Consider the following 19,921-nt stretch of genomic DNA (forward strand, 5'->3'; position numbering starts at 1 on the left):
GACGCAGTATCTCGATGTGATCCAACCAGGGCCGAGCAAAGGTGATCATCACTTGCCCTCGACCGACTGGCTACGCTCCTGCTAATGCAGCCTGGAATACTGTTGGCCTGGGCCAACTAGCTATTTGAGCTAAAAGATAATGCCGCCACTAAAGCGAGATACAGTTCAAGTTATAGATCAGTATTCAAATTTATGATGGAGGGGAAAGGGACAGGGACATTTTAAAAAGGAGCTTCAGAATTTGTAGAGTACCATAAGACTATTGTTGGACCATAAGACCATTGTGGTTTTAGCTGTATTGTTCATGGTATCCAATATTTTTAATGCTGATCACAATAACTTTAGATTTATAATCTGTGAAGGCTTGTCTATTTTTCCAGGTGCCATACAAACATCAGCTGAACAGTTCTTGCAAACTTCTTACAGATACACAACAAAAACTGTTACCTCTCCTGGAAAAACAGAGAAACAATTTCCTTAGGCATCAGCAGAGGCTGCTCTTAGGACTCTAAAACCTTTGAGTAGAATTTCAGATTTTTAGGAAGTTTATATGTGGAAATTAAAGACATTTTACCATAGGGTGGGTAGCTATTACTATGAAATACATAACTTTTTAATAATAATGAATAAAAATAGGGAATAAATAATATGTAATTGAAAAGAGTTTTAGCTTTTTTTTCAGTCAACATGTGAATTGCTTTATGTTACAGAATGAGTTAGCAAGTTTCAAGGAGTGTGTATCGCAGTGATAGTTAAATCTGATTGTTTCATGAAGTCCAGTTTATTTGTTCAACTCCTCCAGCAATGTCCTGTTTGAAAGTCATGTTAGTCGAAGCCGACAGCAGCCGACGTTAAGCCATGCAAGTGAGAGATGTGGCTCATATTGCTTATTCAAGGGGAGAGAACACAGAGGATGGACGGAGTTCAACAAGCAACCAGAAGCTCCGATTTCTGTCTGAACTGCTTTTGTCTGGAAACCAGTCTCAAGAGACTGTACTACTTCCTGGTTGAATGGAAAAGAAGTACCTACTCAAGTACAGGGGCTCTGACTAATTCCTGGTTAGACATCTAACTCCCATTGAAATCAACAGGATAGCATTGCTTAATCATCTTGCTGATTAAAATTCTGGTTAAAATTAAAATGCTGCAATGAGGAGGACCATGCAAGTACACTAGGAACATCTCGTCTGTCAACACGGTGTCTTTCCAGGCCACATAAGTCCAAGAAATATTAAAACCTATATGCAATAATGTACCAAAATTTTTGCTCAACATGTAAGATTATTCAGTCACATCTGTATCACATTATAGCTCATTTCTCCTGAATGTCATGTGAAGCAGTATGAAAAAACTTAATAAAAGAATTGTAAAATGCTTGTTTTGCCTGTCCTTAAGACCTGTTGCCCTACTGCAGGACAACAGTAGTCTATTGCTTTTATGCAGCTTGATTCCATGCTCTATAATATGAATTGTGATGCTACTCCATGAAAATAACCTCACATTACTTAAAAATAAACTTCAAAATTCTGATCCTGATTTTAAAACCCCCTTTACAATTCAGAGCTGTTCCCAAATGGGTTTGGACTCAATTCATGACAGTGATAAAGGCATTGCTCCTTTTCAAATTCAAGCAATGTATAGCTTCAAGGTTTTTCTTAGTTATAGACAGATTTTGTCATAATCTCTTATTCAGGCAAGCTGAGAAGTAATACAAGCAGCAGCAAGCAATAAACATCTGACTTCCAAAGTTCTGTAAGGTATATGGCAGTAAATTGCTTATGACAACAGAAGTATTGTCCTTTATTACTATACTGTTTCTTTTTGACAGGGGAGGTCAGTAAATCGGGAAAAAATCCCAACAAAGACACTCGGAAATGTCAGTTACTGCACAATGGGAGCATAAATGCGGAGGAGGGTGGACAGACATGGAGAGAGGCAGGTATTATCCATCGTCCTTCTTAACATCCTTAATATTTTTCAGTGGTACTTCAGTGCTTTCAAAAAAACCTCCAAACAACACAAATTACCCCACTTTCCCCCACTTCCAGATTCTAAGACCTAAATTTAATGCATGTATAATTTATTGAAACACTGCTTGTGACTGTAGCCAATGTTTTTTCATGCTGAAGGCCATATCAATCTTCTTTTTGAGTGACTAACATGCAGCAGTACATTATCATAAATAATAAATCATAAATCATTTAAAAATTGATAAAATCTACCATTTTTACACCAATATATTACATGTTAAGGCATAAGCAAGCTGAATACTTGATAATTTGAGATGTTTAAAAAACAGTTGCAAGGAGGGTTTTTCTTCCTTATGACCAAGATGAAGAGTTTATAGGCACAGTGATAATATTTCACTGTGGCATAAAAGTTGATTGGAGTAGAGGGGGAAGCACAGCGAGTACAGATAACTTACTATTGCATTTGAGAGGTTTTTAAAACTTCCTGGTTCTGTAGCTGTCAGGCAGCCTAGCATCTCTGCAGCCCACAGAATGGATTTTTAATTTTTAATTTAACTTTGACAGTTTCTACTGCCTTCAAAAGGGCTTTATTCTCTTTGGAAACAGCATTTGCATGCTAGCTGCTATCTGTCTTTATCTTTGATGCGCAACTGTAATATCTAATACTGGAACTTCAATATGTATGTAAAATGCAGTTGGATTCTCAATATATAATGATATATAATAATAATTCTCAATAATATAAAGTTTTTGTGTTTAGGATGAAGGTCTGGAATTCAGGAGATCTGACATAAAACTTTGCTAACACACTTCTGGCCACTATCACTAACACAACCTTGCAAAAACTTTTAAATAAATTAGGAGACTGGGCCTCATTTTTAAAGTGTAGCTAAGCACATGAAAGGCAGTGTGCAAGTGACTTCAGATGAAAGATAGGCTTTTTTTTTTTTTTTTTTGATACTTTGGTTTTGTTCCACTCATCATTGTTCAGTTGTTCAGTGAAATATTGGCCTAATTATCTGACAGGCTTAACTTAGCCTAGACCTACAGATCCAGGTTTAGACAATTTTTATAGGTGACTTAGAAACTCAGGTCTTATTGTAATGGAAGTTAAACATTTAACTGCCTAGTGAAATTTTCAAAAATTTCAAAAAAGTGCTAACTGTCCAACTTTGTCAGTAAGTACCTAAATTTTACAGCCTGGCCCTAGGGACATTTGAAAAAATTATCTTTACTTTCTCTATGCCTCCTTTCTCTGTTTATAAAATGAACATATTATTCCCTTTCCTCTCTAGCCTTTCTCAGATTATAAACTCTCACCAGGCAGAAATTGTCTGTTCCTGTATGTCTGTGCATCACAATGGGACATAGTCTCACCCAATGCTTATTATTTGTATCAGAGTAGTGTTTATATTAGCTAGGTTATATTAGTTTATTTAACCCATTTGCTTCTAAGAAAATGCTACTTGGGCTGCCATTTACAACTCCCAGAAGTTTAAAAAAAAAAAAAAAATCTGAGTAATTCCTTAAGAATGTATCACTTCGTCAAGAAAGACCAATTTCACTTGTATCATAATACGTCTAGCAAAACTATAGAACTATTCACCAGCAATGAAGCCTGTAATTATGAATTTTGTTCAGTGTCCTTCTTGTTTGCTGAAGTAATCAGATATGAACAGACTCTTTACTTAATCTTTAATATCTACTTCTAACTGCATAAAAGTCTCCTGGCTACTGATTAGAGATTGTTTACAGAGTTCTGTGCCACAGAACTGAACTCCAAAATTTTTAAGCATGTTTCAAGAAACATGGTATCTGGCCAGTATTAGTATCAGGAAATTGAGGGGGGAAGAGAGGCGATGAACCAGTTACGGGAAAAGAAATATGAAACTTGGGTTTGCCTACAGAAGTTAAAAGTTACAGCATCCAGGGATATTGCAGCATGAGGATTTTGTTCAACATACTTCAGATGTTCTTAATAGTCCCATCTTATATAGCTTTTATGGATAAAATACAGATGGAATATTAGAAGAAACCAATCGTTAAGAGACATACTCCCTTCATCTTTCCATATCCTAGGCTGTTCTATGAAAATCATAAATGAAAAATGTATTCCCTTTTAAGTCAACAGGATTTTTGCTATTGATCTGAATAAATTCAGGATTTCTCTAGATCATCTAAATGATACATTACTTTTCGGAAAATTGTTAATTAGGCTGATCTTCCTTCTAGCAGAAGGAAAACAGAACTTCCTGTAGAGGTACTCACTGTAAAAACTAACTTTGTCAGAGAGATTCACTGCAGGAACTTTCAAAGAACATCAGACACTTGAAAGAGAATTTACTGCCTCCAGCGTTCCCATATGCTGCTGGTGACTAAAGGACAGGAATAGGAGACTTTTCCAGGAATATACACAAGCTGCCTACCACCCTGATACTAATCACCAACCAGCAAAACAGTGGTCAGCCACTGCAGGACCTATTATCTTCCTGGTACTCTACAGACATTTAGCCCAAAATGCCGGGCTTAGAAATACATTTGAGAAGTGAAATAGGTTAGTTGCATGGAGAACAAACCCTGAGACCTTCACCTTTTTTACTTAATTCTTATTAATGTGTGTCTCCCTGAAGTTGAAAGAACTTTGCCTAATTCCAAGTGCAAAACAAAACACAAAATTTGGCTAGAGATATGCAAAATACTTGTCCATATATTTTAAAGTCTGCATATATATAAAATATATTGCAATGCATCAAATGCTTTTACATGTTCAGAACTGGATATTTATTGCTCAAGTTTCTTTTCAAAACTCTTAGTCCACTTAGATTTGGCGTTTTTGCAAAATAAGATGCTACTGTGAAAAGACCTAATATTGCACTTCTTTCTGTAGCAAGTGAGATACATTTCCTCTCTACTAACTCCATTAGCACCACTTCCCACATGGACTATAGCTTTCAGTGCAGTAGCTATGATACACAGTTATTAAACGCCATTGCAGGTGTCTCAGTGCTTTGCACAGGAGCAGGAGAAATTACCTCCTGTTACATCTCCACATACTGCAGCATGGATAATTATTACAGTCCACACTTGGGCCTGCCTTGGTGGGTTTCTAGATTCAATAAGCTTATAGGAGCCCCTTGAAATCTTTTTAGTCCTACTTTAAAGTCCAGTAGCAGGTGAAGAGTTTCCCTGTTGCTGGCCAGGAAATTGTGTCCTTTGACCAGACGGTTCACTGTCATTATGGTATTGGAAAGTTCTGTTTTCTTTCTATGATACAGTTACATAAACCACAAATACATTTTTGCATCAGTCATTTACATTACTGCATGGGTGTACTAGATGCATGCACACACTCACATATATATGTTAAATTAAATATATTTTTGAAGTCGCCATGCCAGAAATACACACTTGGATTTAGAAATAGAATTCACAGAATAGAATGTAATGTACCCACCTTGTGGCAAAGAAAGAAAGAAAAGAATACATGAGAGACTAGAAATCCAGGACAAAAGGCAGAACAACTTTCAGTGCCTTTCCATTAGAGAACGTTACTATAGAAGCAGCTCAGTCTTTCATGTCGATGAGTTAGTTTTTCAATTCTGTCAGAAGTGGAGTGATAACCTTGAGTGGTCCCTACAGGGATTTCCCTCCTCCTTTCACTATTTTGGTGTCTCATTCTGTGGCTGACAATTAGAAATGCTATTATGTCTTGACCCATACGACATGTGAAATGCCAAAGCACCTGGTGTTCTGAGATGATGTTAAGTCACCTCAATAGGTTTCATCTCAAGTTCTAATGAGTGTGACAAAGTAACGATCTATGGAGAGGCTCCATAGAGTTTTAGTAAGCCAAGGAAAAAAAAAGTCATTGTCTGTGGAGATAGTTTTTGCAAGAAACTAGAATGTGCACAGATGGAAGAAGACTGACACAAGAAAATTACAAAATAAAGGGTTATGTAATTTTAGCTAAGGATTCTGCACCAAGTATGTTTCAGACAAAACACCTGGGGCCAGGCTGTAGATTTGATAGTGAATCTGGAGATTAGTCTATTTACACCAGCAGTAAGATTGTGAAGTATTTTGGCTTTACTGTAATCAATAGCAGCTCCGCTATTGACCTGTGTAGGGTATTTCATCCCCTGGCTCAGGTAAGGTTATTTGCACTAAGAGGTACTTGTGTGTGAAAAGAGTTAACCAGCCCAAATCTTTTCAGACTATAATTGTTAAAAATGCATTTACTTGTCATTGTACTAACTCTATTTGGCCAGGCTGCAATCATATTTTCAGAGAGGTAGATCTAACTTATTTGATTTTAATGCTTGTAACAGATTTACCTTACCCTTCCTGCCACTTGCCCAGTTCCATTTTGATTTAACCTGTTGTTATCTTTTCATCATTTAAGATGACAAGATCTTTGGAGAAGTGACTGTCCATTTTCTATGTGTTTTATAGTACCCAGCTAACTCCCCACTAACATCAAATACAAATACTCAGTATTGTAGCAGTATGACCCCATCTATATTTTCATTATCTAAAGTCTGAATTCACTGGTAATTTTATATTTAATTGCTTTGTTCAGTATCTTTCACACAGTATGCCATCGTGAAATGATGTCACAGACTAAATTTCTTTCTTTGCAGATCGATGGATATTCATTAGAAAACATACACCAAAATAGCAGTAATGCAATGTAAAAATTTTCAATGCTTTGCATTTAAGTGGTTAGCAATATTTTAAGTATTATTAAATAAATGACATTGAGGTAATTCATTTGTGAAACAGATCCCACTTCAATGTTTTCATTCTATAATGCATGTAAAAAATTTGCAGTTTCAAATAAATTTGCAGTTTCAAATAAAATAGAAAATATTTTGCCCATAAATCCTCAATCTTCAGCCTGTGAAAAATATTCTGGACTATGAAAGAGCATGTTCTACATCCTTGCTGTGCCTCAGCCAGTCTGAACAAAGGTCTAATGAGTTTGTGAATAGTGTGAAAAAATCACTGATTGTCTGACTAGCTGACTGTAGGGCAGGAAAAAATCCTATTTGTCTAGGTTTGATTGAAACTTGAGTTAACTGTCAGTGCCCACACAAACTGGAAAAACAGGATTAAAGGCCAAAGAGATATTAACAGTAGACATGTTGTACATCTGCTTTGACAGATGATTTTCACACTTCACAGGTTTAACTAAAGATCACTTTCGCAGCAGTTCTTATGAAGCTAAACCCCTTCTAAATGAAATTATTAAAAAACAACTGAGGATTAAAGCATCAAAATTTAAGCTCTCATAAAACTATCCAAAATGTTAATAGTAACGATAAAGTAGAGCACGCACTTACAAATTTTCAAAATAATGAGATGCGTATACATCAAATCCAATCAATCTGTTTGTACAGTGCTAAGAGCCTTAGTCATCTATTTATTTCACTAACCCCGTGAATCATTAAGCATATACCAAACTAATTTTTATCTGTGATTATGGAAGTACAATATGATTTCATAGGCTGTTAAAATTGTGTCGTGGTTTAGCCCCAGTCGGCAACTAAGCACCACCCAGCTGCTCGCTCACTCCCCCCCGGTGGGATGGGGGAGAGAATCAGAAGAGTAAAAGTGAGAAAGCTCGTGGGTTGAGATAAAGACAGTTTAATAGGTAAAGCAAAAGCCGTGCACACAAGCAAAGCAAAACAAGGAATTCATTCACTCCTTCCCATGGGCAGGCAGGCGTTCAGCCATCTCCAGGAAAGCAGGGCTCCATCACGCATAACGGTGACTTGGGAAGACAAACACCATCACTCCAAATGTCCCCCCTTTCCTCCTTCTTCCCCAGCTTTATATACTGAGCATGACGTCATGTGGTATGGAATAGCCCTTTGGGCAGTTTGGACCAACCATCCTGGCTGTGTCCCCTCCCAGCTTCTTGTGCACCTGGCAGAGCATGGGAAGCTGAAAAGTCCTTGACTAGTGCAGCAACAACTAAAACATCTCTGTATTATCAACACTGTTTTCAGCACAAATCCAAAACATAGCCCCGTACCAGCCACTATAAAGAAAATTAACTCTATCTCAGCTGAAACCAGGACAAATTGCAAGGATGAGACCAAGAGAATCACCTTAGCTTCCTTCTGCTTGTAAAATGACTGCAACCAGATACCTTCCAAAAATTATGACTTGTTATCCAGCACACACGAGCTTATGTATGATGCTGTTTTAGTCTGGGTCAATGGCAAATAATTCCATACAGAACCACTGAGATACCATGGTCAAATAAGTCAAGGAATTTCTTTTCTGTTGTTTGATCTGATAAAGGGCTTAGTGTCAGAGCTGCTCAAGGAAATGCTACAAATCCAAAAGTCTAAGTTCAAATACTGATCCTGGGTTGTGTGCCAAAGACCACACTCAGTCAGAGCAGTGGTAAAAGAGTACTTAGCTGTTTGAACTGGGAAGTCAAAGGCACCAAGCACAGTAGTGTGCCACAAGTTACAGATGTGCCTAGCTTGATGCGCCATCACCATGCTGTGAAGAGATGAGTGAAATTCTTAAAACCAGGAGGAGATTCTAGAGTCTCTTCCCTAATATATGAAAAAAATGACAAACATATATTTTTCTGCAAGAATATTTTTAACCTTTTTCTAAGTGTTAGGCTGCAATTAGGCTGCAATAATATTTACTAATTTGCATTCACATTTAATTTTTAGTGTTATCCTGTCATACTTACATAAAATATTGTTTATGAATGAAAGCCCCTAAAGGGAATATTCTAAAATAAAGGGAAAAGTAAAGGGAGTATTCTTAAAATCTTGTCTGACTTACTTGCCACTGTGCTACAATTCAGAGCTGTGCTTTATAACATATTGCATTAGGCTCATCACCAAGCCTCTTCCTCCATTTTCCAAGCTAGAAGACAGTTAACGCAACAATGATGAAACTAATTGCTGGGAAAACTAAACATCTTCTCTTCCGATGATTAAAGAACTCTTGTTAGAGGTTGTAATATTTCTGCTTAGTCAGAAAGATAGCTCCATTGTGGAATTAGCTACTGGTAACTGCTTTTTCTTTTTCTTCTAGATAGATTTGATACAAGCTCTTGATGCTTAGGATCTACAAAGATAAAGTAAAACAGAATGAGAACAAGTGTAAGCGCTGCTCCAGAGCAAGGCAGAGAAAGGGGGCTCTTGTGAATGAGGTTCTTTACAAAACCAGATTTGCTACACAGTTTGCCTCCAATTGCAGTAAAGGCAAGATTTGTATGAGTATATCATTGCTGACTGCAGCACTGGGACTCTTGAATAAATGGCTTGATCTTTATAGTAACTTTGATACAAAAAGGATTGCTGAGCAGCAACCAGAGGGCTCCAGATTATGACAAGTAGATTATTTCAATACCGACCACTTAAAAAGCAACTGCCATCTTCAAGACTTTTTATTTCCAGCACAGTTCTTTGTGGCTGCTACGGAGGTTCGGCAAAATTTATGAGATATTTAGTTATGTAGAGGAAACATCACAGCTTAAAATTCAGAGTCTTAACAGGTGTACGCTTTTATTCTCCTGAGCCATAGTTTTCATTAGTGCAGATGTTTATTTTCAATTTGATCCAAAATCATGAGTACTGCCAAATGGAATACCAATGTCCAGAGGAACTATGTAAAAATGGGAGGTGTATTTACCTCTGAACTGTACTCATTCAAACTCAGTGAATACTTGCATGAGTCCCTGAGTTAGGATGCCATAAGTCACCACCCCACAGGATAGAGCTGCCTAGTCTAAGGCCAACTCAGCAATCCTTGTACTTAAGCTGAAATCATAGCTTAGATCTTTTGAGAGAGACACATTGTTTTATAATATGGTTTATTTACCTAGTACTATTCATTCAGAAGCACTCCAGTCTTCTAAAAATAACTCAGTGTATTGTATACATTTCTCAACAGACATTGAATGAACTTAAGCACACATCATAAGAAAAGCAGGGTAGCTCCAAGCTCAATTGGGCAAGAGAAAGAGTCCCTAATTTGTCTGAAGCTAGCCTGGAGTATCTGGAAGCATTTGTCGAGAGAGGTTTAAAAATTCAAGTACTATTTTAAAAATCACACATGAGAAAATTATTGTGGAATAATCTGTTTCACAGGATACAAACTGATGTATCCTAGGTGCATTACTGAACTGTCAGAAAGTACTGAACGTACTGCAGTGGCAGCCTCTAATTAATCCATTGAGTACCATTAATCCAACTGCCAATGTGTGTGTATTGCTTGCATAACAAATACCTTGGAAACAGCACCTTGCATTTGAGCATAATGATGTGAGTGCATGAGATACCTGGTATAATTTTAAAAGGGCATGTTTATATTTGAAAGCCAATATATATATGATATTAAGGGGGCATATATTTTGCACATTAGCTTTCTGAAGGACAATTTTCCAGATTTAATTGAAACCCCTTTATATTTCTGTTAATTTGTTCACTCTTCTATACACAAGTCTTATCTGGAATTCATGCTCTAGTTGTGATTTCTTTCTTCCTGACCATTCACTGGTCTCATGCAATCTCATTTATCTGTCAGCTCTCCTCATCCCCACTGATTTATTCATGAGTCATTTTTAGAATTTTCTTCCAAGTTTTTAGCATCGTAAATTTGAGTCATCTGACTCAATTCTTCAAATATATGTTTTCTTTTTCTTGTTGACAGGATGAAATTTATAACATCAAATCTTCCGTGTGGATGCTGTATCTTATGGAAACTATTGTGCTTACAAAGGTTATGCTGTGATTTTTTTGGTGAACATTCCCACTCATAAATCCTGTTGCCTAGAATATTTATAGAAAGCAAATGCAAGAGGCACCAACATGGCTAAAATAAATTCAACTCAACATTCAAACGAACAGTTGCAAAACACATTTGTTTAAAGTCTATTCAGCTGCATGTGAGATTTCTGAAGCATGTTAAATTTCTTTATAGTAAAGTCACTACACTTCATTGTTTAAGTCACTCACAAGTTTTAATTATTTCCCTTATTAAAGCTGTATTTCAATAATCTAACCAGTTTGAGCATGTCCCTTGTCAAAACTGTATGAATAACCTTACCTCTGTGTGCTATGTTTGAATAATCTGTAAGCATATTAAGACATTATTTCATGTGGCATTTGTAATATATTATGCACACAGATGAAAGTGGCAAAGGTTTTAGCCTCATCAATGAAGCCTCAAAGGAGCAGTTATGGTATAACTACATGGTCTCAACCAGATGTAATTCTTTGGGCTAAAAGACAAAAAAGCCCACAGTGTATTCCAAGTATTAATTCTCAAGTCTATCGCTGTAGGGTTCGAGTGCATCCAGGAAATAATTTCCTGAACCAGAAGTAAAGGGCCACAAATAACACATATCAAGGAGTCCTTGCTTTGATGCAAAAATATATTTTATCCTTCAATTTCAGTTAAAATTATTCCCTTAGAACCCTAGCTTAAGAGGGAGATTTAGGATGTCAGATACTTGTTGCTTCCAAAAACCAGTTTTACAAGTGACAAAAATTAAATGTTTGAAAAGTAAGCTAGAACAGGAAGGAATGTACGTCATTTATGGGAGACCAGATCCTTTTATCATTTACACTTGTGTCATGATGAGAAATTCTACTTTGTCACCAATGTTATATGAGTTCTGAGGAAGCCCAAAGTGAAACTAACTATAACACTAAATTTCAGTATAAAAATGTAACCTTCTCTGCCTAGAATACTATTGTGATTCCACATCATTTGCAGGATTTTGTAGTTGGATGAATTTAACTGGACATAATAATGCTTGACATAAGAAAGCATTTTGACTTACTGCTTTGGTCTTCATTAAGCATAGCTCCATTGACTTCATTTTCAGCAATCAGTTCACTAACTTTCCTCTGTAAAATGAATGGATGATTTTATTTGGGTTGGTTTGGTCTCCAGAGCTAAATAATCAGTTTCTTATACCCCTGTGGATAAAATCAAAGTCCTCTCTAGTCAATGAGAGGGTGATTAGGGCTTTGAGCATACAGATAAGCTTATTACAGCAGACATGGAATCTGTTCCCAGTAACAGCTGTAGAATCTGCTCATGCACTTAAAACACTTGATAGGTGTTCATGTAATCTGCTGCCAGGGACTGAAGCCAAATGTAGATCAGACATTTTCCTATTATTTAAAACCTTAAGTACATATTAGTAATCTAATTACTACCTACTTAATGGCATTGGGACAGCCTATTAGTCTATGCAAAAGGTGTCTGTATAGAAGAAAATCTAGCAGTTTTCTTCTAAAAATATTTAAAGAAATTAAATTGTTCAATTGCCAAACATGGGTGATCTCCAAAGGTCAGTAAGGATCCTGGTTCTGCCTCTGGCTCTGTACTACATTAGTAATGTGTTCTTGCAGCTTTGTCCTAGGTCCCAGGAAGGCTGCTCAATAGTTATTCTTCCACAGACTTGCTTTGATAGCTTTCAAAAACATTTGCATTTTTATGTATTTAATAAAAGTATTTTTTAAAATATCTGAGTGGAGACAGACAAAAGAAAACATGCACGAAAACTCTCCTTGATGGCGCCTTTCTTTCAAAGATGGAAGAACGTGTACAAGTATAATTCCACATGGAGCTACAGAAAGCTAATGACTGAGATACATCAAACTGTATTTTAAAAGTACCCAGAGTATGAAGAAAATCCAAAAAGGGAAAGGACAAAAAATTTGGGAATGAACTATCTAGCATAGAACACATCTCAGAAAGCAGTCAAGTAACATCTACTTTTGAAGGGTTAAATGGTAGGAATTCAGAGAGCCAGCAAATAATTCAGTTACCTGGAGAAGTAGTCTTAATGTAGAGAGGTACGTGCTATCCTACAGGAGAACTGGGAGGTGACTCAACTATACTTCTCTACTATTAGTTCTTCATTCTCTAACTGCAGGAAATACGATAAAAACTATGATGTCCAGATTACTGACCTCACAAAAAATAACATCCAGGTAGTAGTAGCAAAAAAGCTGCCAAGGTCTATTAAGTTAAGTGTGTTGAACAGAGTATGATATTCCCTAATCCACACCAATTTTCTAGCTGTTTGGGCTGCGCAGGATAGCCTGTTACACATGCCCTGGACAGTCACTGTATGACTAAACAATATCTGTCTTAACACCCCCATTTTTAAGCTAAATTCCCACAACTATAAGCACTTGGTTATTTGTATATTGTACTGATATAAATCAAGATTTACAGGTCTTACTTTCAATTTCCAAATATGCCTCTGAGATATCCTCGTAGCATTTAAAAGGTGTTTTTTCACTGTACACAATTAGCATATTATGAAAGAAATAATTAGCATATCAAATGCTGGAGATCAATTAGCTGCCAAAGTACCAGTCTAGACACAAGCGCCTGACACTTGTAATAAAATCAAAGCCAAGCTGGCCAAATGCTGCTGCTAGCTCGGTATGGCTTCTCAGAACAGAAGCAGTAAATGTTCATTCATTACCCTCTGCACCAACAGTGCAGGAGCTGATTATCATCTGCTTCCATTTACTGCTATTGTTGAGCCAAATCCTAAATGAGTTCACAGATTCAGTGACTATTCTTTTATTGTCTACGTCTATTGACTGTGTGCTTTTATTCCACAATTGCCACTTGGTTCCAGTAACTCCTGCACTTACTCTTGAGCTCTCTTCAGATATGGCTCAGGTGCTGTCTACTTCTCCAGACCTCCCCATGCCGGAAGACAGAAAGCTCCGGTAGGGAGTGAGGGATGCCCTCTTGGTGCACAATACAGTTCAGCTGCAGAAGTTCTGCTGTGTCAAGACTCTTTGAGGTTTTGAAGGAGTCTGAAGAGGATTTTAACTCATGATGATGAAACAGGGCCAGAACACTGCACTGCACAAAGCAGAGATCAAATACATTTGCCCTCAAAAGAAGCATAAGAAATTGTGAGAGTTGCAATGCCTTGGTGAGCTGAGAATGAACAGCCTGAGGCAATACATGTCCATAGAGCAGCAAATACAGCAAAACAGCAGCTAAGCACCTCATTCTGCAGGCTAAGTATGACCAATTTCTCATGAGATTTTCCTATACCTAAAAAAGAGAGAAGGAAGCCTTTTCTTTTGAAGGAAATTTAATCAAGTCAGAGATCAAATCTCTGCTCTGAATTCACCATACAGTTGTATATCAAATGCCTTCTGACAGCTAAGATTCTTCATTCATCACTGAAGCTTTGCCTTCTTTGTAAAACTTCTTGCATTTTTGCCTTAATCACACTTTCAGTGATACAGAGGGCTCAAATACCCATTTACTTCCATGAGACAATAACCTTTAAGGTACTGTTATCAAATTTCTATCTGCAGATACTATTTAAGACAGAGTCATATTATATGACCATGCATTCAGGAAATGAAGGCGACTGTCTCTGACTGGAATTTCATCCATGTGTTAAAGCAGAGACAATTCAGGAAAGAAACTGCAGACAGTGGTTTAGCAATAGATTTATTCACATTAAAAAGGAAAAACCATGCAAAAGCTAAAGCTTGCTATGACTTGGTTACTTTATGACTCCCACAAAATATTCTCCAACACACAGCATTTTTCTCTTACCTCTTTTCACTTCATCCAAAGAATAAACAGCAGTTCAGCACAGAAACTTATAATTGGTTTTATATGCTTTGTTTTGAACTATATCTCAACAGGATGCTGACAGACAGTAAATACTAGTTTTTAGCCCTCAACTGGGACTCCTTTCTGAAAAGACTAGTCCTACATATTGACTACTTTGGGAAAATAATTCTGTTTTCACCCTTTATTAAAATGTGCAATGCCCATGTTTTTATTTTTATATGCTGCAGACCCACCATACCATCTTGTCTGAATGCCCTTTATGTATATTCAGTATTATGTACTGATACCACTACTATGAAATACAAAGATGAGTTACTTCTGCCATTGACCAACTCCCAGATCTATGCAAAGAAAGTATACTACAACAGTTGCCAAGAAAATCCAAGGTTAACCCAATCTTTGCTCCTAAGATTTCACCTTGTGGTTTTCTGATAAGCATTACCTTTTTCACTGTTAGAAAAGTGTTTGTCTCCTAAGTGATAGCTGGAACCTTATAAAGATTCATACTGCGATTTTCAAAGGAATTTATGAAGGATAGCTAATTTATACTCTTGTCTTGTGCCTAAGATATACAAACATGCACCTTATATGCTAAGGAAGCCAAACCGGAGGAGTTAAAGGACTCCTAAAGGAATGGAAGTCAGTGCCACAACACGTCTTCAATTATTTGTATGGTTACAAATGTTGGGGGGCAGGGGCTGGAGGGAAGAGATGCATTTTGATTTCACTTACTATTGTCATTAGTGTGGATTTAATGTAGTAATTATAACTCAGGTAAGATAAATTCAAAAACATTATCCTAGTAAGAAAACACATAAATATATTCATAATTTAGACATTTTGAACAAAATCATCTATTACTTGTCAAGAACTGAGAAACTTCTAAACATCTGCACTGAGCTGATACAAAATACTACATATTGCTAAGAATTCCCTGAATATTCATTTGTGTTTAATTTGCAGCATATGATGTTTTATGCTAGTAATTATATAAAATCAACAGTTATGAACACAGATAAAGACCTTCACAGAGTGTAGCAGAAAGCATAGTACTATGTAACAATGTAATCCATTTAAAAGCAAAAAAAAAAATACTGGCATCGTTTCAAAAACATAAAGTGCTCTGTACAGCTGGAAGAAGCATTTATTATTTATACTCTGGAGGCTTTTCATTCACATCTACCAACATGTTTACCATTTGGAATGAAGATGAATTAGCAAGGCAACAGCCAAAGATGTTTTTTTTTTCTCCAATAAACTTCAAATCCAGTAATATTCAGGCTAGCCATTCACATTCTTCCTCTCTAGTGACTGACAGAGATGTGAGAGGCTTATTAAGATATGCTTGGATCAAACTGGTAGACGTTATGTCACACAATAATTTCTGAATTTGGATTTGGATATATATCTGAAGTTAAATGCTAGAAATACATTTAAGCTTGCCAAGGCAGGTTGGTGTCATGAATAATGTATTGCATTCTACAACAGAGAAGCCACCATAAAGCCTTTTACTTCTATCCATTTAACTGCTGGTCCAACATACAGAGCATGGATTTTTCACCTGTCTCGGGTTTTTGGCTGTGGACACATGGCAAATGACTGTTCAGAGCACCATTCTGTATAAGTCAACAGTATAAAAAGTTATAAAAACTTGCAGAAAACCACACTTGTTTTAAAATCTGCCTGCATAATTTGTATTATGTTATACTTTCACCAGACTCAGCAATAAAATACATGCATTGCAACTATGGATGTACTCAGATGCACAGAAAATAACATTTGAACAAATTGTTGAGAACAATTCAACTATCTCTCAGTGGAGATGATGGCTGTTGAAAAGCACTTGTCATCTAAACTAGTTAGTCTTCACCTTATTTCACACTGTAAAAATGCAAATTCTTCTGTGACCCTCAGGACCATACTGGAATACCAGTACTGGTACAACTTCTATAAAATATATTTATTCTATTTGGAACAATTTCTGCATCTACATCTCAAACTACTACCAAAACAGCCTTGCCACAGTTGCTTCCAAACCAGTGATGAGCCTCCGCTTCCCAGGCACTTTACTGTTGACTTTAAAGCTCCCTGAATACTTAGAGCTTCTCCTCTGTGCACAGCTCAAATTACCCACCCTGAGCAGTCTGAAAATCTAGTTTGCTGAGGGGTCTAATCCCAGGATATGTTCAAGACATCCTGTGGCCAGGATAATACAGAGTTGGGGCCGGGATAATACAGAGTTGGTAAGTTTTTCTTGTAAGATACAGGTGCTTATTTTGATATGTGTATTTTAATAATAGCCAGGAGAGCAGAAAACTCTTCCAAGTAGTGGGAGACCTAGATTCAATTTCCTCATTAGCCTGAAAGGCTGCAAACCACATCTCCCACCATACCAGGAAAAGCTTCCAGGCTGTGACTGTTCTGGAGAGCAGGCAGCCTCCTCCTTTCCTGTACAGCAATTGCTCTGCTGCACAGGAAGGATGCAGGATTCACAGAAGAAAGTGAAAAAGCAAACGCAATGCTATTATTCATATAAGTTATTGAATAGATATCTAAAACTACTTTACCATTGTCTATTTATCGTGCACAGCTAAACTAGGTGCCAGTTAGTATCAGCTGGAGGAACAAAACAACTATCTCACAACTAATAACACTGCCAGAGCCAATACTCAGTCCCAGCTTCAGCTAACACTATATGATCAAATTCCTGTCAATAGATACTAATGAAGAGATCCTACTAATGGTGTTGAAGCTTCTAACTTGTCAGCAATCTGCCTCCACAAAACCAAAATGCATATACAAAACATGCTGAGTGGGTATGAGAAAGTATCTGTTTACTGATTACTACTGAATAAATTAAAAAAAAGTAATTGCCCTGTCATGGTCTAGTTTTGATGTACCTCAGAAAAAATTTTTCAACCTTCAGGCAGGGGAAAAAAAACAAACCACTTAATAAGGTATGGTTTCCCTGCATCTGATAAACACAATCCCAAAGCATCTCTTAAAAAAGTCAGAGTCTGTACTTTACAGATATCTATGCTCCTGGCAAAATACCAAATTATACTTAGCTGGAAAGCAAAATCTACACTGGGCATCAGGGACTAACTTAAAGATGTAACTGAAATACTTCCTTACAGGGCAAAAAAAAAGAAAAGGAAAGATGTGTTATAAAGAGAGAACACTCTGTGTTTGGCTTCATTAGTGCTCAGAAACAATTACCCCTCCATCGCATGAACAGTGGATGAAAAAGACTGCCTCCAAATATAGTATGTTTTCAGAAGGTGACTGTAGCACACATTTTCTATCTAAAAGGGCTCAAGGTGCAGGAAAAGGGAGCTCTTTCCACAGTCATTACTCCCTCACTGATGCAGGCAAGGAGGAAATAGCCCAGGGGAAGAGAGTTGGTGGACCTCGATCCCATCAGCAGCACACCATTACCAGCAGACAAGCTACAATGAAGGAGTAACCTGTAGCACTGAATAGGCCCAGCGCAGATTGGTTTGCTCTGCAGAAAACAGTGAGCTAGCAAAGAAAGAACTGCAACTGTGAGAGACAAGTTTTCATCTTCAGCCTGCTTCTGGCATAGCAAATCTGTGTGTAGCACCATGCCTCAGAGCTGGCCAGGCGAGCTGGTACTTGGAATGGTCTCACTTGATGCACCGATCATACTCCCCTCCATGCACATGGAGTTCCTTCCTTGCACACTATGTTTATGTATATACAAACACAGATTTTCATTCACTGGAACAGAAAAGCTAGTTTAAACAGATGGGATGCACTTCAGATAAAAACAGTTCAGTCCAGTTAATTGAAAAAAGAGGCTCATTGTGGTTCTGTTCACAGTTCACACCATACCAAGGTAAGGCAGTTCACAACATTAAGATGAGGACTTTATGTACTTAATACAAGCTGATAGTGGACTGTCACTGAAAAGGCAGTCCTGTGCTGTCCTTGCCCCACGCACAATCATCCCCCAGATGCTGTACAGTCACCTCCTGGGAGCAGCTTGCAGTCACTTCACATTAAATGTAACACTGAGCTGTGCTCCTAAAGCCCTGGTGAACCCTTGGATATACTTTACAGACTTTTTAGCATGTGCTTTATTGGTACATAATAAACGACACAATTTTAAATGAGAATTATAATAGATGTGACTTCTTTCCAAATTGTTTATAAATACTGGCCTTAAAACCAGAAGGATCAACTCAGTAAAAATCACACAGAGCATGCCTCATGATCTCACAAACTAAGCAGGATCATCCTTGAAAAGTTCATAGATGTGTAGACCACCACAGAAGAAAAAAATCACAGGGCTGTAAGAACTGGCTGTGTCAAGGGAGTATTGCTCTTCCCTCTGTCAGATCCACACCAGTCACTGGCTGGAACAGTTATCTTTCAAACTGCACGTTGAGTTCAAGTCATTATAAATATCACAGGACCTTCTTCTGGACCAGAAACGAGCAAACTGTGTTATGCTCATGATCTCGATGCAGTTCTCAGGTGAGTTGTTATGGACATGGACATACGTATGTGTGTATGAGTGAAGATAGGCTTCTTTTACTGATAAATAAACTGAAAAAAAAATCCACTTTGGCACTGAATTGGGTTCCCTAGTCTCTAGCCCAGCAAGTATAAAAGACAAAGCATTGAATATTCTGGACATCCTCGAGTATAAAAGAAAGGTGTATATCCACATTAGGATGGACGTAAGCATTTTGACAGATGCTGAATGATTAATACACATCCATATATGTGTATATGGGTCCCACGGGTGGAGGTAAGGAGACAGCATCTGTTGGCTAACTGTGGGGCTGTTAGGAGTTAACTTCTAACCTGGGGAATAAGTTATGAGGCAAAGTTTTTGAAACTATAGACAATGGAGGGAAGTACCCAGGTTAGAAGACTAAAAACAAGTTAAAGTAAGAATGCTTAAAATTGGAAATAACTACATAAAAACAGGACAATGACAAGTCAGAACATGGATGGCACCTTCTTTAAATAATGTTAAAAAGAGATTAGAGCTTAATAAAGCTGAAATAGTAAACAACAAATAAGAATCAGAAACTCCTCTATCTGATTTAAGTAAGACTACTGCAAGTTCTTTATATTGCATTACACAAACTTCTTTCCATTGATCTGACAAATCAGATTAAATGTTTCTAAGCACTCCCCAAGCTGAAACTGAGGTCATGCACAAGATTATTCTCCACAACTCAAATGACTATTGCATTACAGTAAGTCAAAGCAATGCAGTGTGGGTACGAACAAGGATATGTATTCACTAATGTTGGATCAAAATATGAATGTTAGAATGGATGTTGATTACAGGTTTCTAA

The sequence above is a fragment of the Ciconia boyciana genome, chromosome 13 (assembly GCF_034638445.1).
Source record: "Ciconia boyciana chromosome 13, ASM3463844v1, whole genome shotgun sequence".
NCBI lineage: Eukaryota > Metazoa > Chordata > Aves > Ciconiiformes > Ciconiidae > Ciconia > Ciconia boyciana.